General features: G+C 49.5%; 1 protein-coding gene across 2 annotated transcripts in view; it reads left to right on the forward strand.

Annotated features, from left to right (window-relative positions):
• The window catches only part of LOC142290871 (nectin-3-like protein), a 137,759-nt gene that overhangs the window by 101,857 nt on the left and 15,397 nt on the right, over positions 1-20,505 (forward strand). Inside the window, exon 1 of one of the 2 annotated variants that reach the window (XM_075334930.1) lies at positions 18,240-18,321. The exons of the other annotated variant lie outside the window; for it this stretch is intronic. The gene's annotated coding sequence lies outside the window, so the exon portion shown is untranslated. Of the gene's footprint in view, positions 1-18,239; positions 18,322-20,505 lie in introns of those variants that run through there. 2 annotated transcript variants of the gene reach the window in all.

The following is a 20,505-nucleotide window of genomic DNA, read 5'->3' on the forward strand; positions in this document are numbered from 1 at the left end:
TGTTTACTGCTGCAAGCACATCACTGAGGGTGGGCTCTGCTCTCCCAGGATCTGTGTCTTCATCTGCAGCTCTGAGGTTGTCCCCCTGCTCCACATTACTGGCAGCAGCCAACATACTCACAGCTCCCTGCAGCTCTGCCTCCCCCAACAGTTCTTGTCCCGGGATCTGCAGCTCCTCCACGCTGAGGTCAGACTGCTTAAGGCTATGTGCGCACTAGAAATGTGAAGTTTCTCAAGAAAATTTCTTGAGAAACTTCTGGGAGTGAAAGATTTCCGGACCTCCGGAAAAAATCCGCACCAAATCCGCATGCGGATTTGCCGCGGATTAGCCGCGATTTTCCCGCGGGTGGTTCCCTGCGGATTTTTGCAGGCTGTAGTGCCGAAATCCGCAGGGTACCTGCGGAAATAATGGACATGTTCATTTTCCCCAGAAAGTTTCTCGAGAAATTCTTCTCAAGGAAATTTCTTGAGAAAAATCCGCACCAGTGCGCACAGCTATTTTTTTTTACCATAGAATTTGCTGGGAAATGTCTGCACAAAGATTGCAGACATTTCTCAAGAAATTTCCGCGGCAAATCCGCGGGTAAATCGCTCTAGTGCGCACATAGCCTTACAGCTTCAGGTATCTCAGGCTGATCTCGTGCAAACTTGCTGAGGTGAGCTATTGCATCAGACGCCCTGCCCCCACATGAAACTCCAGCGTCCATGAGTGTGGCCTGTGTCCCACGCTTCTTATCAGCCCGAGTTCTGGTCATATCACTCAGGTCTTTGAAGCACCCTCCTCAGTCTAGGAGAGGTCACCACTCCAGGAAAGCAGTAAAAACAAACTTTAACCCCAGCTGGACAGGATTAGGCGGCTTTCACACTACGTTTATTTAACATCCGTCATGAACGTTTTTATAACGCAAAAGCGGATCCAGTGCAAATGCGTTTTCATTTCAATGCATTTGCAATGGACTCGCGTTAACATGCGTTCACCTGCGTTTGCGTGCGTTATAGTGAGGATCCAGCGACTTGCAGTTTTTTAACATTTTTCAAAAATGCTACTTGTAGCGTTTTTGAGCTGCGTCCAAATACTGCAAATTACTGGATCCTGACTAAACAGCATGCAAACGCATGTGAACACTGGCATGCTGATAGACAGGATCCTGCTTGCTCTACTGAGCATGTCCAGAAACCAGCCTCGGGTGATCAGTCCCTCTCCCTCCTCCCTCTCTCACCCTCTCCCTCCACCCTCTCATTCCTCCCTCCCTCTCTCTGCCTCTTCCACCTGAGAGCTGCGGACACTCATAACCAAGGTAAATATCGGGTAACCACTTCTCTTAGTTACCCGATGTTTATGTTGGTTACGTGTACAGACGCTCGTAACCAAGATAAATATCGGGTATCCAAGCAAGTTACCCGATGTTTACCTTGGTTACGAATCTCCGCAGTTGTAAGAAGCCGGCTCCCAGTCTGGCACGTTTAGTTCCCCTCACTCCCGATCACATGACTCCAATGCCCGCCCCTAAACATCCAGTGACAGGATCCTGCAAAATAACACAAGCGTTAGCATGCGTTTTTTGCTGTAAAAGCAGGATCCGCTTTTACAGCAAAAAAACGTTCATGACGCATGTTAAAAAAACGTAGTGTGAAAGCAGCATTATACAGGAGTTTTTTGCAGGAGCTCTCTCTGCACAGGTCTTCCTCACATGCTGCTCAGGCCACGCCCGGGTAGTGTTTATTCATGTCTGCTGGAAGGCCGCTGTGTATCATCTGTGGGCACAGTATAACCGGTGATTAGAGGTGACATAAGGCGCCTTTAATTTTTAATGATTACAACAGATGACTTTTTGTGTTTAACTCCTTGAAGGAGTTTCATACTAAATATGTTTACCAGTTATTCAATATGATCAATATATGATTAGTAAAGGTCTAATGGCTGATCCCAAGGACAGAGGCCCCAAAGTCAACTGTCTAAGTGAAGCAATAGTGCACACGGGTGACCGCCGATCCAATAGATAGTAAAGTGTGGGTCGGTCATTCGTATATGCTACCGCACCTTTCACCTAAGGAGCATTTTCTACCTTGTTCCTTTTGTCTCTCCACGTGCGATCATACGTTGTTAATTTTTTCTGTGGATGGGTAATAAAAAAGGTTAATTTTATTATTAATAATAATTAATAATAATAATAATAATAATAATAATAATAATAATATTATTATTATTAAAGTTCATAATCCCACCGATTAGCCACTTCCTGAACAGGCGATTTCTCATTTTTATCTTCCCTTTTTTCAAGAGACATAACTTATTTTATTTCTCCATCAACATCGCCATATGGAGAGACTTTTTTTTTGCAGGACACGTAACTTTGGTTGATCCTTCACTTCACCATAAAATGTACTGAAAAAACCTGGAAAATAATCAACGTGCGGCGACATAGTGAAAAAGTTACAATTTTACCATAAATATGTGTGTGTTTTGGTGGTTAAAAAAAAATCAGAAGTTTGAAAACTAAAAATAATAAGGGTTTATGTCTCCGTCTTCTGAGATCCTTATCTTTCCCTTTTTTCTTCGATGAAGCTGCTTGAGCACTTTTTTTTGTTGCATAATAGGTGACTTTTTATTGATGCCATTATGGAGTTCTTCCAGCCTTTTGATCACTTTTTACTGCATTTTTTGTGGGGTGTACAACAACTAAAAAATAAACTAAAAAATGGGAAAAAATAGATTTGTAAAGAATAAAAAAAAAAAAATGTTAATTTAAATCCCGGTTGCTTGTTCACCTTTTTCTACCACACTTTTTCCTTCCTTTCAACCTTCCATTAATATGCTTGGACACACCACTCTGTGAGCAGCCAGCTACTTTAGCAATTACCTTTTGTGGCTTACCCTCCTTGTGGAGTGTGTGAATGACTGCCTTCTGGACATTTGTCAAGTCAGCAGTCTTCCCCATGATTGTGTAGCCTACTGAACCAGACTAAGGGACAATTTTAAACACCTAGGAAGCCTTTGCAGGTGTTTTATGGTAATTCTTCTAATTTTCTGAGATAATGACTTTTGGGATTTCATTGGCTGTAAGTCATAATCTTCAAAATTAACAGAAATAAACACGTGAAATAGATCCCCCTGTGTGTAATGACTATATAATATATAGAAATTGATCTCGCTGTGTGTGATGACTCTATATAATATATAAAAATAGATCCCTCTGTGTGTAATGACTATATATAATATATAGGAATAGATCCCTCTGTGTGTAATGACTCTATAACATATACCGCCCCCGTCCCCCCTCCATCCCCACTCTTCCACATCAGCCCCTCTCTCCTCCCCTCTCCTATGTACAACGCCCACGTTCTTTTCACCTTCCTTAATAACCTCACTCCTTTATGCTCCAGGATCTTGGAGAAAAAAACATGCCACAACTCCAAAAACTATCTGCTCTTTCTCCTTTTACTGCTACTTCTCTCAGGCGATATCTCTCCTAATCCCGATCCACCCCATCAAAACTTTACCCCCTCCCCACCTCTCATAGAAACCCTGCTAAACTCATTAGCATTAGTTGTACACTCTCACCCCCCTCTTTTAATTGTGCTCTCTGGAATCCACGGTCTGTATGTAACAAGCTTCCTGACATCCACAACTACTTTCTCAATAACTCTCTTAATCTGCTGGCCCTCACTGAGACTTGGATTCAGGATTCTAACACTGTTTCCCCTGCTGCCATTTCTCATGGTGCCTTACACTTTTCCCATTCACCAAGACCTGAGAACAGACATGGTGGTGGAGTCGGCTTACTCCTGTCCCCACAATACTCTTTCCAGGTCATCCCCCCAGCTCCATCACTCTCATTCCCATCTTTCGAGGTCCACACCATCAGGCTCTTCCATCCCCTCTCCCTCAGAGTAGCAGTCATATACCGTCCCCCAGGCTCACCCACCCAGTTCCTTGACCACTTTTCAGCCTGGCTGCCGCACTTAATGTCCTCAGAATTACCAACCCTTATCGTAGGAGATTTTAACATACCCATGAACAGCCCCACCTCCCCTTCTGCATCCCAGCTTCTATCTCTAACCACCTCCTCTGGCCTCTCACAGCTCTCATCCTCTGAGACACATGATGACGGCAACACCCTTGATCTGGTCTTCGCCTGCTTCTGCTCCATCTCTCACTTTGACAACTCACCTCTTCCCCTCTCTGATCATAACATCCTCTCCTTCAAGCTCACAAACCCTCGTCCACCGCCACACGCTCCCAACTATCACACATTCAGAAACTTATAGGCCATTGACTCTCAGACACTTACAGACTCTCTACACTCATCACTGTCCCCTATCTCCTCACTTTCCTGTCCTGATCTGGCTATAAATCACTACAATGACACACTGAGAAGTACCCTAGACCAAGTAGCGCCCCTCACCTTCAGAAAGATCAAATACAGAGTAAAACAGCCCTGGCTCACATCCCAAACTCGATTTCTCCAGCGATGCTCTAGGAGTGCTGAACGACTATGGAGGAAAACCCGCACACCAGAAAACTTCATCCACTATAAGTTGATGTTAAGAACCTACAATGCTGCCCTTCACCTCGCCAAACAGACCTACTTCACCACTCTGATCTCCACACTATCCAACAATGCTAAAAAGCTCTTTGACACCTTTCACTCCCTTCTCAGTACCAAAGTACAGACCCCTATCACAGACCTTCATGCTGATGATCTGGCCTAGTATTTCACAGAGAAAATAGAAAACATCCGCCGAGAGATCAGCTCCCAGCCACCAAGCGTCGTGATTCCCATCCATCCTCACATCACCATCCGGATCACTCTCCACATTTGACCCAGTCCCACAGTAAGAAGTCTCCAGGCTCCTCTCCTCATCTCGTCCTACCACTTGCCCTACTGATCCCTTCCCCTCACATCTACTCCAGTCTTTCTCTCCAGTCATCGCTACTCACCTAACTAAAATCTTCAAGCTCTCTTTCTCTTCTGGGATCTTCCCTTCCTCCCTTAAACACTCTATCATTACTCCATTATTAAAAAAACCTACTCTTGATCCATCCTGCACAAGCAACTACAGACCAGTCTCCAATCTCCCCTTCACCTCCAAACTCTTGGAGCGCCTGGTCTATTCCCCCCTCACCCGCTACCTCTCCTCTCACTCTCTTCTAGATCCTTTACAGTCTGGCTTCTGCCCCCTACACTCAACAGAAACTGCCCTCATCAAAGTGACCAATGACCTATTGACAGCAAAACGTAACGGTGACCACTCTCTGCTTCTGCTTATTCTTCTTGACCTCTCTGCCGCCTTCGACACTGTTGACCACCATCTCCTTCTCTCTATGCTCCATTCAATCGGCCTAAAGGACACTGTTCTCCTGGCTTTCTTCCTATCTTTCTGGCCGCTCATTCAGTGTATCATTTGCTGGCTCCACATCTTCTCCTCTTCCTCTCAGTCGGGGTCCCTCAAGGTTCAGTCCTCGGCCCTCTTCTTTTCTCTCTCCCACCAATTGGACAGACCTTCAGTAGATTTGGCTTCCTGTACCATCTTTATGCTGATGACACACAACTATACACCTCATCCCCTGAGCTCACCCCCGCTGTACTACAGAACACCAATTACTGCCTGACTGCAGTTTGCAATGTCATGTCTGCTCTCTATCTGAAACTTAAGCTTTCCAAAACTCAACTACTTCTATTCCCTCCATCTTCTAACCTCCCTAAACTCAACATCTCCCTCTCTGTGTGTGGCACCATGATAACTCGTACGCAGCAGGCTCGCTGTCTGGGTGTTATACTTGACACCGATTTGTCCTTCAGCTCCCACATACAATCTCTTGCCTGCTCCTGCCGCTTGCACCTCAAGAACATCTCTAGAATAGCCCCCTTTCTCACAATGGAAACTTCAAAAACCCTGACTGTGGCCCTGATCCACTCCCGCCTCGACTACTGTAACTCTCTATTAATTGGTCTCCCCCTAACTAGACTCTCTTCTCTACAGTCCATCCTTAATGCAGCAGCCAGGGTCACCTATCTGGCTAACCGCTACTCAGATGCTTCCGTTCTGTGCCAGTCACTGCACTGGCTGCCTATATATCACAGGATCCAATTCAAACTGCTTGTTCTCACCCACAAAGCTCTCCACAGTGCGGCACCCCCTACATCTCCACCCTCATCTGTATATCACCACAAAGCTCTCCACAGTGCGGCACCCCCTACATCTCCACCCTCCTCTCTGTCTATCACCCCACTCGTTTTCTACGCTCTGCAATAGACTTTCAACTAACGTCCCCACTAATCCAAACCTCCCACTCCCGGATCCAAGACTTCTTCTGAGCTGCACTAATCCTCTGGAACGTTTTACCCCAAGAAGCTAGGAAATCACAACTTACTCAGCTTCAGACGCTTCCTAAAAACACATCTTTTTAGGGTGGCCTATCACACTCCCTAGCCAAATTAAATTCACATAGTCCCTCCACGTCTTCTCGGAATATAACCCCACGTCAAATTCCATGGCACCCAAATGCATCTCAAAGTTCTGGCCAACTGGCCCATGCACAGGCAGACATTATCTATCCCCCATTTCCTTGAGATGACTGGACTACTCCAATTATTGTATTTTCTATAACTGTTATTTGTTTGTATATGAACCTCCTGAATTCTAAAGCGCTGCAGAATATGTTGGCGCTACAGAAATATTTATTACTATTATTATTAGAAATAGATCCCTCTGTGTGTAATGACTCTATATAATGTATTTCCCTTTTTGTATTGAATTACTGAAAGAAATTAACTTTTTGAAGATATTCTAATTTATTGAGATGCACCTGTAACACCACAGATAACAGTGATAACTCTCTGAGTACAGATAATGTAGCAGATGTCACCTGCAGTCCCATGTAACACCACAGATAACACTGTGATAACGCTCTGAGTACAGATAATGGAGTAGATGTCACCTGCAGTCCTATGAACATCACAGATAAAATAGTAATAATCTGAGTAGACACAGTGAGGAATATAGGAATTTGATACACTGATGATTTTGCAAGGTTTCCCACCTACAAAGAAAATGAGAGATCGCTCATTAGGCTCATATATATTCACTGCTTCCTGGCGTCTGATTGGTTGCAGTCAGTGTTCTGTCCCCACTTAGAGGCGATTGAAGGCAGGTAGTTGGGTAGAGGTGTGAGGAGCGTTACCTTCGTTTCCACTAGGTGAGGCAGACATGACCAGAGCGCTCCAGAGTGCATGGATTGAAATGTACACACGCTGAGGTGAAGCAACGGTGGTTTATTTTTTCCTCCATGAACAAAAACATGCAGCAGTACAGTGATCAAGAGGCTGTAACTGTGGTATTCTTGTGATGGTTGTCCTAGAGCTGCTACTATGGTCAAAAACTTTGCTTTCTGAAGCCCAAAGGACAGAAATGTGCTCCTCATGATGCACTGACTAAAAGTGAAACTAAGATCGAGGCAGGACGTGAGGTCACATGTAGGGCTGAAAACACTCCCACCGGCTGGACTAAAAAGAACCACAGGAACAGAAGGGCCTAACCAGTAGATGGCAGCAGAGGACAAGCATGAAAATTATATTGAATAACAATAAATAACAGTCGATATGATCACTAAAGGTTTTAAAGAAAAAGGTTGGAACAGCATAGTCAGACGAGCCCCCATGCTGAGTGACCGCATGTCTGAGGCTACCAATCACAGACACCGGTGGGCGGGGGCTATATCATACAGTAAAATAAATAAAAATATTGGCGTAGGATACCCCTATATTATAATACCAGCACAGATAAAGCCTGACAGCTGGTGCTAGTATTCACAGGCTGGGGATACCCATGGATATTGGGCACCCCCCAGCCTAAAAATATCAGCCAGCAAGCATATGGAATTGCCACATCCATTAGATGAGATTAGAGATTAGATGTGACAGTCCTGGCACTTTAACTGGCTCTTCCCGATTGCCCTGGTGCAGTGGCAATCAGGGTAATGAGTGAGTTAATGGCAGCCCACAGCAGCCACCAAGACCTGGATTAATAATGGCAGGCATCTATAAGACATTCCCATCACTAATCTGTAAGTGAAAGTAATTAAATACAAACACCGAAAGAATCCTTTATTTGAAATAAAAGACAAAAAAGCAGCCCTTTTCACCACATAATTAACCCTCAAAACACCCCTGCAGGTCCGACGTAATCGGCATGAGGTCCCATGACGCTTCCACCACTGCTACATGTGAAGCTCACAGCAAGCACAATACAACATGACTGCCCGCTGTGAGCTCCACGCAGTGATTGAAGTGAGCCATGCGATCGGCGGTGACTAGAGTTGAGCTAATACCTAACTATTCGTACTTACTATACTGATAATGAGTACTGTCTAATACTCGCGTATTTGTTATGAATAGTGTGTGCAATGCAAGTCAATGGGGAAAAACTCGCAAAGTAACAAGTAACCCGAATGCCGTAATATTCATGCGAGTAGCGAATAGTGTGGAGTTCTGGTTACTCGATACATTGTGAGTATTCCCCATTGACTTGCATTGCACACGCTATTCTGAATGAATACGCGAGTATTAGACAGTGCTCCTTATGAGTATAGCGAGTACGAATAGTTAGCTACTCGCTCAACTCTAGCATTGACATCACTCAGGTTAGCCGCGGCCACAGCTGGAGTTCTCCACCTGTGACCACAAATCACCTGAGTGACGTCATTGTTGATCGCACGGCTCATTTCTGTCACTGCATGGAGCTCACAGCTTGCAGTCATGTTTTATGGCACTTGCTGTGAACTTTAGACCTAACGTTTTTGCCACGGGTGCGTTTTTTGGGGCCAAAAAGGTGCATCTTTGTGGTCACCATAGAGATGCAGCGTGCGCACATAGCCAAATATGGATTTGATCACCGACCAACCAGCAAGAATTCTGCCTCTCACAGACCTGTTATTTTTTTCTCCTACTCTGCACTCATTACCTGTATTAATTGCATCTGTTTGAACTCGTTACCTGTATAAAAGACCCCTGTCCACACACTCAATCACACTCCAACCTCTTCACCATGGCCAAGACCAAAGAGCTGTCTAAGAACACCAAGGACAAAATTGTAGAGACACAAGGCTGGGATGGGCTACAGGCAAGCAGCTTGGTGAGAAGGCAACACTGTTGGCACAATTATTAGAAAATGGAAGAAACAAGATGACTGCCAATCTTACTCGGTCTGGGGCTCCACTCAAGATCTCGCCTCGTGGGGTAAGGATGATTCTGAGATCGGTCAGGAATCAGCCCAGAACTACAAGGGAGGACCTGAACATTGACTTGAAAAGAGCTGGGACCACAATCTCAAAGATTACAGATAAGCGGGCTTTACACGCTGCGATCTCGCTAGCGAGATCGCAAGCGATTGTACCCGCCCCTGTCGGTTGTGAGACACGGGCAAATCGCTGTCCGTGGCACACAACCTCGCTTAACCCCGTCACACGGACTTACCTGCCCTGCGATGTCACTCTGGCCGGCGAATCGTCTTTTTTCTAAGGGGGCGGTTCGTGCGGCGTCACAGCGACGTCACACGGCAGGCGTCCAATAGAGACGGAGGGGCGGAGATAAGCGGGACGTAACATCCCATCCACCTTCTTCCTTACTCATTGCCGGTGGAGGCAGGTAAGGAGATGTTCGTCGCTCCTGCGGTGTCACACACAGCGATGTGTGCTGCTGCAGGAACGAGGAACAAAATCGCTAATAAGCAGAGAACAATTTTTTGTTTCAGGATGACCTCTCTGCGGCAAACGAAAATGACTGCTTTTGCGATCGTTTAGGGTCGCTCATAAGTGTCACATGCTGCGATCTCATTAATGAAGCCAGATGTGCGTCACAAACACCGTGACCCCGACGATAATTCATTAACGATATCGTAGCGTGTAAAGCCTGCTATAGTAATACACTACGCCATTATGGATTAAAATCCTGCCAGGCACGCAATGTCCCCCTTCTTATACCAGAACATGTCCAGGCCCGTTTGAAGTTTGCTAATGACCATCTGGATGATCCAGAGGTGGCATGTGAGAAGGTCATGTGGTCAGATGAGACCAAAATAGAATGTTTTGGTATCAACTTAACTCACCGTGTTTGGAGGAAGAAGAAAGGTTTGTTCAACCTCCAGAACACCGTCCAAACCCTGAAGCATGGGGGTGGAAACATCATACTTTGGGGTGCTTTTCTGCAAAGGGGACAGGGCGACTGCACTGTATTGATGGAGGGAAGGAAGGGGTCATGTATCGAGAGATTTTGGCCAACTTCCAGCATGACAACAACCTGAAACACACAGCCAGGGCAACTAAGGGGTAGCTGCATAAGAAGCATTTCAAGGTCCTGGAGTGGTATAGCCAGTCTCCAGACCTGACGTCAAATCTTTAGAGGGAGCTGAAACTCAATGGTACCTAGCGACAGGCCTGAAACCTGAAAGATCTGGAGAAGATCTGTACGGAGGAGTGACCTGAAAGATCTGGAGAAGATCTGTATGGAGGAGTGACCTGAAAGATCTGGAGAAGATCTGTATGGAGGAGTGACCTGAAAGATCTGGAGAAGATCTGTATGGAGGAGTGACCTGAAAGATCTGGAGAAGATCTGTATGGAGGAGTGACCTGAAAGAACTGGAGAAGATCTGTATGGAGGAGTGACCTGAAAGATCTGGAGAAGATCTGTATGGAGGAGTGACCTGAAAGATCTGGAGAAGATCTGTATGGAGGAGTGACCTGAAAGATCTGGAGAAGATCTGTATAGAGGAGTGACCTGAAAGATCTGGAGAAGATCTGTATGGAGGAGTGACCTGAAAGGTCTGGGGAAGATCTGTATGGAGGAGTGACCTGAAAGATGTGGAGAAGATCTGTATGGAGGAGTGACCTGAAAGATGTGGAGAAGATCTGTATGGAGGAGTGACCTGAAATATGTGGAGAAGATCTGTATGGAGGAGTGACCTGAAAGATCTGGAGAAGATCTGTATGGAGGAGTGATCTGAAAGATCTGGAGAAGATCTGTATGGAGGAGTGATCTGAAAGGTCTGGAGAAGATCTGTATGGAGGAGTGATCTGAAAGGTCTGGAGAAGATCTCTATGGAGGAGTGACCTGAAAGATCTGGAGAAGATCTGTATGGAGGACTGACTTGAAAGATCTGGAGAAGATCTGTATGGAGGACTGACTTGAAAGATCTGGAGAAGATCTGTATGGAGGAGTGACCTGAAAGGTCTGGAGAAGATCTGTATGGAGGAGTGACCTGAAAGGTCTGGAGAAGATCTGTATGGAGGAGTGACCTGAAAGGTCTGGAGAAGATCTGTATGGAGGAGTGATCTGAAAGGTCTGGAGAAGATCTGTATGGAGGAGTGACCTGAAAGGTCTGGAGAAGATCTGTATGGAGGAGTGATCTGAAAGGTCTGGAGAAGATCTGTATGGAGGAGTGACCTGAAAGGTCTGGAGAAGATCTGTATGGAGGAGTGACCTGAAATACCTGGTGCAGTGGGTGAAAACCTGGTCAAGAACTACAGAAAACATCTGACCTCTGTAACTGCAAACAAAAGGTTTCTACCAAATATTAAGTTATCAAATACTTATTTCATGCAATAAAATGCAAAATAATTATTTAAAAATCATACAATGGGATTTTCTGGATTTCTTTTTTACTCTGTCACAGTTGAAGATGCCTACAATAAAAATTACAGACCTCTCCATTCTATGTAGGTGGGAAAACTTGCAATATCGGCAGTGTATCAAATACTTATTTTCCACACAGTATAATGGAGTAGATGTCACCTGCAGTCCTATGTAACATTAAAGATAACACAGTGATAACTCTCTGATCAGGGCCGCGTTAGAACCTAGTGCACCTGGGTAATAACCAGGGTCCTGGACAGCCAAAGGGGTCCACTTGCAGTCGGCAGGAGCAGGTCACCATCTTTCCTGCGGCCTCCGGGCAGATTCCCGGGGACCGCAGTACTCGGCCGGCAGCCGCACTTTGCTGCGTGCACATCCATGCATAGCAGGCCAGAGTTCATCTGTGGGTGGAGCTAGCGAGCAATATGCTTCTGTCTCACACATGAAGAGGAGTGGCTGCCAGCACCCAGCGACTTCCAGTGCTGCCTGCATGTGCCCAGTAGTGATGGGCAGTCCGGCTCTTTTTGGTGATCCAGTTCCCATGGCTCCGCTCACTAAAAAGAGACTGATCTTTCGGATCGTTCTCGGCTCCTTATTAAACATGTGTTCACCCCAGGTGAACACATATTTAAGATTATAGTAATGCCGCCAAAACCCCGCCCACCCGTGGCTAAGCCCCGCCCAATTACAAGTGACCAATTAGATTGTTGAGTAGGCGGAGTTTTGCGACGGGTGGGCGGGGCTTTAGCGGAAAAATGAGCCGTTTAGAGATTTTAGCGGCTCACACTGGTGATCCGGCTCCTGTCGGTCACAGCAGGGAGCCGGATCTTTGTGTCGGATCGTTCCTGACCGACACATCGCTAGTGCCCAGAGCGTTCCTTTGTACGTGTATACCCCCAGGCCCCAGTATGTGTATGCCCCCCAGACACCCGCTTCCTGCAGTGTGTTTACCCCACAGGCCCCAGCATCCCCCAGTATGTGCATGCTCCCAAGGCCCCGGTATATGTACGACCCCTAGGCTCCAGCATCCCCTAGAATGTGTATGCCCACAAAGCCCCAGTATCCCCTATTATGTGTATAACACAAGCCCCAGTATGTGTATGGCCCCTAGGCCCCAGCGTTCCCCATTATGTGTATGCCTCCCAGGCCCCAGCGTCTCCCAGTATGTATATGCCCCCAGGCCTCATTATGTGTATGCCCTCCAGCATCCCTCAGTATGTGTATTCCCCCCAGTAATGTGTATGCTCCCCAGCTTCCCCCAGTAATGTGTATGCTCCCCCACTGGCCCCAGTAACGTGTATGCTCTCCCACTGGCCCCAGTAACGTGTATGCTCTCCCACTGGCCCCAGTAACGTGTATGCTCCCCCACTGGCCCCAGTAACGTGTATGCTCTCCCACTGGCCCCAGTAACGTGTATGCTCCCCCACTGGCCCCAGTAACGTGTATGCTCCCCCACTGGCCCCAGTAACGTGTATGCTCCCCCACTGGCCCCAGTAACGTGTATGCTCTCCCACTGGCCACAGTAACGTGTATGCTCTCCCACTGGCCCCAGTAACGTGTATGCTCTCCCACTGGCCCCAGTAACGTGTATGCTCTCCCACTGGCCCCAGTAACGTGTATGCTCTCCCACTGGCCCCAGTAACGTGTATGCTCTCCCACTGGCCCCAGTAACGTGTATGCTCTCCCACTGGCCCCAGTAACGTGTATGCTCTCCCACTGGCCCCAGTAACGTGTATGCTCTCCCACTGGCCCCAGTAACGTGTATGCTCTCCCACTGGCCCCAGTAACGTGTATGCTCTCCCACTGGCCCCAGTAACGTGTATGCTCTCCCACTGGCCCCAGTAACGTGTATGCTCTCCCACTGGCCCCAGTAACGTGTATGCTCTCCCACTGGCCCCAGTAACGTGTATGCTCTCCCACTGGCCCCAGTAACGTGTATGCTCTCCCACTGGCCCCAGTAACGTGTATGCTCTCCCACTGGCCCCAGTAACGTGTAAGCTCTCCCACTGGCCCCAGTAACGTGTATGCTCTCCCACTGGCCCCAGTAACGTGTATGCTCCCCCACTGGCCCCAGTAACGTGTATGCTCCCCCACTGGCCCCAGTAACGTGTATGCTCCCCCACTGGCCCCAGTAACGTGTATGCTCCCCCACTGGCCCCAGTAACGTGTATGCTCCCCCACTGGCCCCAGTAACGTGTATGCTCCCCCACTGGCCCCAGTAACGTGTATGCTCCCCCACTGGCCCCAGTAACGTGTATGCTCCCCCACTGGCCCCAGTAACGTGTATGCTCTCCCACTGGCCCCAGTAACGTGTATGCTCCCCCACTGGCCCCAGTAACGTGTATGCTCTCCCACTGGCCCCAGTAACGTGTATGCTCTCCCACTGGCCCCAGTAACGTGTATGTTCTCCCACTGGCCCCAGTAACGTGTATGCTCCCCCACTGGCCCCAGTAACGTGTATGCTCCCCCACTGGCCCCAGTAACGTGTATGCTCCCCCACTGGCCCCAGTAACGTGTATGCTCCCCCACTGGCCCCAGTAACGTGTATGCTCTCCCACTGGCCCCAGTAACGTGTATGCTCCCCCACTGGCCCCAGTAACGTGTATGCTTCCCCACTGGCCCCAGTAACGTGTATGCTCCCCCACTGGCCCCAGTAACGTGTATGCTTCCCCACTGGCCCCAGTAACGTGTATGCTTTCCCACTGGCCCCAGTAATGTGTATGTGTGACGCCCTGGACCCCAGGGGTCACAGGTAACAACACCTACCACATTACATACACACCCGTCACCCGAAAGGGAGACCTGATGCCTCCCTCAGGGCCAGTAGGGCACACCAGGTGGGCGGAGTCAGGCGGAAAGGCACGCCCACCGAGGGGACTACTGTCCTGAGGCAGGAAGTACAAATAGTTAAGTTCTAAAGAGAGTGTGGACAGGAGTGGTAGAGCTGTCAGGGACCCGGTTAGGAGCCTGGGACCCTTGAAACGTCAGGCAGGTAGACGTAGTGGCCGTCTGCAGGAGTACCGGTACAGCAACCGGCGGAACCAAAGGGACCGGGCCAGGGTTGGAGCCCGTCGGCCCTGAACCGGGGAGTCAACCGTGTACCGGAGCACCAGAAACCGGGTACTCAGACCCCGTCCTAGCTTAGAAGCCACTGAGTTTAGGCAAATTGACTGATTGCTGGCTGGACCTCACGGGTTCATCCACACCCAAAGTCCCGAAAGAAGGCAAAAGCCCACCGATACCGGGTGAGTGCCACCGCCAAGGGCAACCGAGGGCTCCTCCGGCAGCTCAACGCCGAGGAGTGGGCTACCACTGTCCAGGCAGGGGAGCCGAAAAAACACAAGAGGTGCAAGGGAAAGGGGCCACCATCAACCTCACAGGGGACACAAGCAGCCGGCTGCGGGACCCGACTATACCCGAACTTTGGTTTACCAGTGACTCTGAGTGTGAATTAATCGCGAGTACACCAGTACCATCCGGGCACGACCCTGCACCGCAGCGCGGCACCCTGCACCCCGACAACAACATCAGCGCTCCAGTCCCCCACCGGGCCCCGGGACACACCGCCCCTACCCATGGAGGGGCTAACATCTAGGCTGCGACCGCAACACCGATCCCGGATGAGCCCGCCTTCACTCCAGCCGCAGCGGTGGTGCACCCTGTCACCACGACCCGTGGGTGGCGTCACGATCCGTAGGACCACAGCGCGGCCCTCCCCGGCTGCGCGCCTCGTCCCACACACCACCACCCCACCGCCTCTCCCTTAACAGAGCGACGTGGCCCCGGTCCGGAGGCGCTCGTGCCACAGACCACCCGAGCCCGGACCTCGAGCGGCTCGGCCCGAGCAAGCGGAGAAACGGCCGGGCCCCTCTCAGGGCGGTACATATGCTCCCCAGCTTCCCCCAGTAATGTGTATGTGTCGCGGGCGGGGAGGGCGCTGCGCTCACCCACTGCTCGGGTCCGGCGCTGCTGCTGCTTGCTTGCTGCTCGGTGGCTCGAGCGGTGGGCCGGATCCCGGGGACTCGAGCGACGCTCCTCGCCCGTGAGTGAAAGGGGTGGTTTGGGATGTCAGTCCGTGACGCCACCCACGGTTTGTGGTGAGGTTTGGGACACCACCGCTGCTCTGGACGGGGATCCCGGGAGCGATGACAGGGAGCAGCTGAGATGTTTCTCTCCCCTCCGTGGGTAGGGGGGTTTGGTGGTCCCGGGGCCCGGTGAGGGTGACGGGGATGTGGATGTGCAGGGACGGTGAGGTGCAGGGTCGCGGGGGCAGCGCAGTGCCAGACGGCACGATGGTACTCACTCAGCCAATAACGCACACGGAGTCTCTGGTAAAACAAACGGCTGGATGGACGAGTCCCACAGACGGCTGCGGTGGTCACTCCCGGTAGGTTGGCGGTGACTGCCTTTCCCTGCACCTTTAGGCTATGTGCCCACGCTACAGGATTTACCGCGGATTTACCGCGGATTTTGCCGCGGATTTGCCGAAAATCTGCAGCAGCAGCACTTCCAAGCCATTTCAATGGCATTTTGGAAATGCTGTGCCCATGCTGCGGATTTTTCCGCGGCGGATTTGCCGCGGATTTTGATCCGGAAAAATCTGCAGCATGTCAATTGTTTGGTGCAGATTTGGTGCGGATTTTTGGCTTTGAATGGGGAAAAAAAAAAAAAAAATCCGCATCAAAATCCGCGGCAAATCCGCGGGTGCGGATTTGCCGCGAAAGTCGCGGATTTTCAGGCAAAAAAATCCGCAGGGACATTCTAGCGTGGGCACATAGCCTTAGTGTTTTCGGTCCCGATGGCTTCCCACCGGCAACCCGCTCCCCAGCTCGGATAGATGCCGGAGGAGCTCCTTTTGCACGCAGGCTCTGGCCCTGGGAATTGTAGCCTTGGCGGTGACTGTATTTCCCTTCTCTGGTTGAGCGGTTGCCTTCAATCGGGTCTTTGTTGCTGGGAAACCCCGGAGGTTCCCGTAGCTAACGGATTTGACCGGTTTAACGGCGACTCCAAGACTGGTCGGCGTCCGTAGGCCCTGCCGAATGGTGCTGGCTTCTCTTCGCTCCCTGGTTCGGTACCGGCGGGCCACCGCCCGACCCCGGTCCTACGGTTCCGCGTCGATCGGCCTTGCTCTTAGGTGCCCGGGCCACGTACCCGGACACGGTCAGTCTGCTCCACTACCACTTCACTCCTCTCACTTTCCCTTACTCCACTTGTCTGACTTCCTTTCCCGCCTCCAGGCCTGTGAACTCCTTGGTGGGTGGGGCCAACCTCCTGGCTCCACCCCACCGGGTGTGGACATCAGCCCCTGGAGGGAGGCAACAAGGATTTGTGTGTGACTGGTGTGCCTAACCGGGGTGGGGTGTGTTGTTGCAGTACCTGTGACGTCCTGGCTTGTCCAGGGCGCCACATTTGCCCCCTCCGGGCCCCAGTTGTGTGTATGCCCCCTCCGGGCCCCAGTAGTGTGTATGCCCCCTCCGGGCCCCAGTAGTGTGTATGCCCCCTCCGGGCCCCAGTAGTGTGTATGCCCCCTCCGGGCCCCAGTAGTGTGTATGCCCCCCACTGGCACCAGTAACGTGTATGTCCCCCTCCCACTGTTCTCAGTAATGTGTGTGCTCCTTCTGATAACTTTGTGAGTACAGATATGTAGTAGTTACCTGCAGTCCTATGTAACACCACAGACAACAGTGATGTCTCGGAGTACAGATAATGTAGTAGATGTCACCTGCAGTCCTATGTAACACCACAGATAACACAGTGATATCTCTCTGAGTACAGATAATAGAGTAGATATCACCTGCAGTCCTATGTAACACCAGATAACACAGTGATATCTCTGAGTACAGATTTACGCCACCTGCAGTCCTAGGTAACACCACAGATAACAGTGATATCTTAGTACAGATAATAGAGTAGATATCACCTGCAGTCCTATGTAACACCACAGATAACACAGTGATATCTCTGAGTACAGATAATAGAGTAGATATCACCTGCAGTCCTATGTAACACCACAGATAACAGTGATATCTTAGTACAGATAATAGAGTAGATGTCACCTGCAGTCCTATGTAACACCACAGATAACAGTGATATCTCTGAGTACAGATAATGTAGTAGATATCACCTGCAGTCCTATGTAAACACCACAGATAACAGTGATATCTTAGTACAGATAATAGAGTAGATATCACCTGCAGTCCTATGTATATTTAATAATACCATACCTTTTCTTTATAAGCTCTTATTTTGCTGTACAGCTCCATGTAATTTGGCTGGGTTTGTAGTATATACACAGGTATGTGTTGGTGATATGCGTGTATACATATATACTGTGTGCATTGCTCTGGTCTCCTCCTGTACAGTGTGCAGCCCTGACTGTGACCGCTTGCCTCTGATAATTCCCGTCTCCTAAAGCTATAGGTTGCGTAGCAACACCAGAAGTCACATGACACGCTCCCTCTGACGTCACACGCTGCGCTCTCGCGCGCTCCTCTGCCTCTTACTGCGCATGTGCACAGATGCCCAGCAGCCCCCTGCTTCTGTATGTGAAGGTGTCCCCTCCCCCTTTACACGTCACACGCTGGGACTCTGTTTCCGGGTAGATGTGCACGTGCAGCACGCTGCCCCGCGCGCCAGCATCTGCGTGTGACGCCATATACTGCGCCTCATACACACACACCTCAGTAGTCTGGTGAGGTTTACTTTCATTTTACTTCTCTTTTTGTTTACAGCTGTGTCCCATTACATTGATACCTCTATATTGCTGAGTATATAGTGGCTATAGGCAGTGTGCCCTCCTCAGGCGCTGTGTGTACCTCATATTGCTCTTGTCAAGTTCAGTCACTTCTATTTCACAAAACTTATGTGTTTTATAGGCAAATATGCAGTATCGGGGGCCGGAAGTTAGTGGGCGCCACTCTCGCCTCGATGCGTGTGACTCCCGCCTCGATGCGTGTGACTCCCGCCTCGATGCGTGTGACTCCGGCCTCGCCGCGTGTGACTCCCGCCTCGATGCGTGTGACTCCCGCCTCGATGCGTGTGACTCCGGCCTCGCCGCGTGTGACTCCGGCCTCGATGCGTGTGACTCCGGCCTCGATGCGTGTGACTCCGGCCTCGATGCGTGTGACTCCGGCCTCGATGCGTGTGACTCCGGCCTCGATGCGTGTGACTCCGGCCTGGCCGCGTGTGACTCCGGCCTGGCCGCGTGTGACTCCGGCCTGGCCGCGTGTGACTCCGGCCTGGCCGCGTGTGACTCCGGCCTGGCCGCGTGTGACTCCGGCCTGGCCGCGTGTGACTCCGGCCTGGCCGCGTGTGACTCCGGCCTCGATGCGTGTGACTCCGGCCTCGCCGCGTGTGACTCCGGCCTCGATGCGTGTGACTCCGGCCTCGATGCGTGTGACTCCGGCCTCGATGCGTGTGACTCCGGCCTCGATGCGTGTGACTCCGGCCTCGCCGCGTGTGACTCCGGCCTGGCCGCGTGTGACTCCGGCCTGGCCGCGTGTGACTCCGGCCTGGCCGCGTGTGACTCCGGCCTGGCCGCGTGTGACTCCGGCCTGGCCGCGTGTGACTCCGGCCTGGCCGCGTGTGACTCCGGCCTGGCCGCGTGTGACTCCGGCCTGGCCGCGTGTGACTCCGGCCTGGCCGCGTGTGACTCCGGCCTGGCCGCGTGTGACTCCCGCCTCGATGCGTGTGACTCCCGCCTCGAAGTCTGTGACTTCCACCTCGATGCGTGTGACTCCCGCCTCGATGCATGTGACTCCCGCCTCGAAGTCTGTGACTTCCACCTCGATGTGTGTGACGCCCGCCTTGGTGAAGCGTGTGACTCCCGCCTCGCTGCGTTGTGACTCCCGCCTCGCTGCGTTGTGACTCCCGCCTCGCCGCATTGTGACCAGGGCTGTGGAGTCGGTAAGCCAAACCTTCGACTCCGACTCGTCAATTTTCCTTACTCCGACTCCACGACTCCGACTCCTACATATATTGCTTATAGTTAGGTGAAAAATTTATTGTAATACATGAACATGTGACCATCAGACATTTAATCATTTTTATGATACAATAATCAAGATATTTGGATAAAACATAAAATATATTAATTGGATACAACTTTAGAACACAAAAAAATAATAAATTGTAAATATGTAATACACTATGTAATATACAGTAGATTACATATATATATATCTTGTGTGTGTGTGTATATATATATATATATATATATATATATATATTTTACATATTTACAATTTATTAGTTTTTTGTGTTCTAAAGTTGTATTCCAATATATATTTTATGTCCTATCCAAATATCTTGATAATTGTATCATAACAATTATTAAATGTCTGATGTTCACATACACATGTTCATGTACTACAATACATTTTTCACTTAAATATAAGCATTATACTAAAATTTATTATTTACTATGTCTTTGTTGGAAATGTTTTTTGCCACTTACATAGTGTATTACATAGTGTTATATATAACACACAATATATACTGTATATATAACACTATGTAATACACTATGTAAGTGGCAAAAAACAGTTTTCAACAAAAACATAGTAAATAACATTTGTGCAGTCCATGAATTTGTTGTAAGAAATAGAATTGCCTCCATCAGATCCTTCTTCGCAGATGACCTCGAATCTGACCTAATAATGTTAAGGCTAGAGAACAACCTCTCTACAGTAACTTGGGTTGGAGGCAAAGCCGTAACCACATGGGCAACATCTCTAACAATTTCCGGGTATAAAGGAATTGCCTCATGCACAGTCCGTTTTGATGAACGGTTGAATTTTTCTATTTCTTTGAGAGCAAGTGAAAAATTTTACTGAAATCTGGTCAATCTGCTGCTATAGGAGACGGAGTGAAATCT

The sequence above is a fragment of the Anomaloglossus baeobatrachus genome, chromosome 2 (genome assembly GCF_048569485.1).
Source record: "Anomaloglossus baeobatrachus isolate aAnoBae1 chromosome 2, aAnoBae1.hap1, whole genome shotgun sequence".
Classification (NCBI taxonomy): Eukaryota; Metazoa; Chordata; class Amphibia; order Anura; family Aromobatidae; genus Anomaloglossus; species Anomaloglossus baeobatrachus.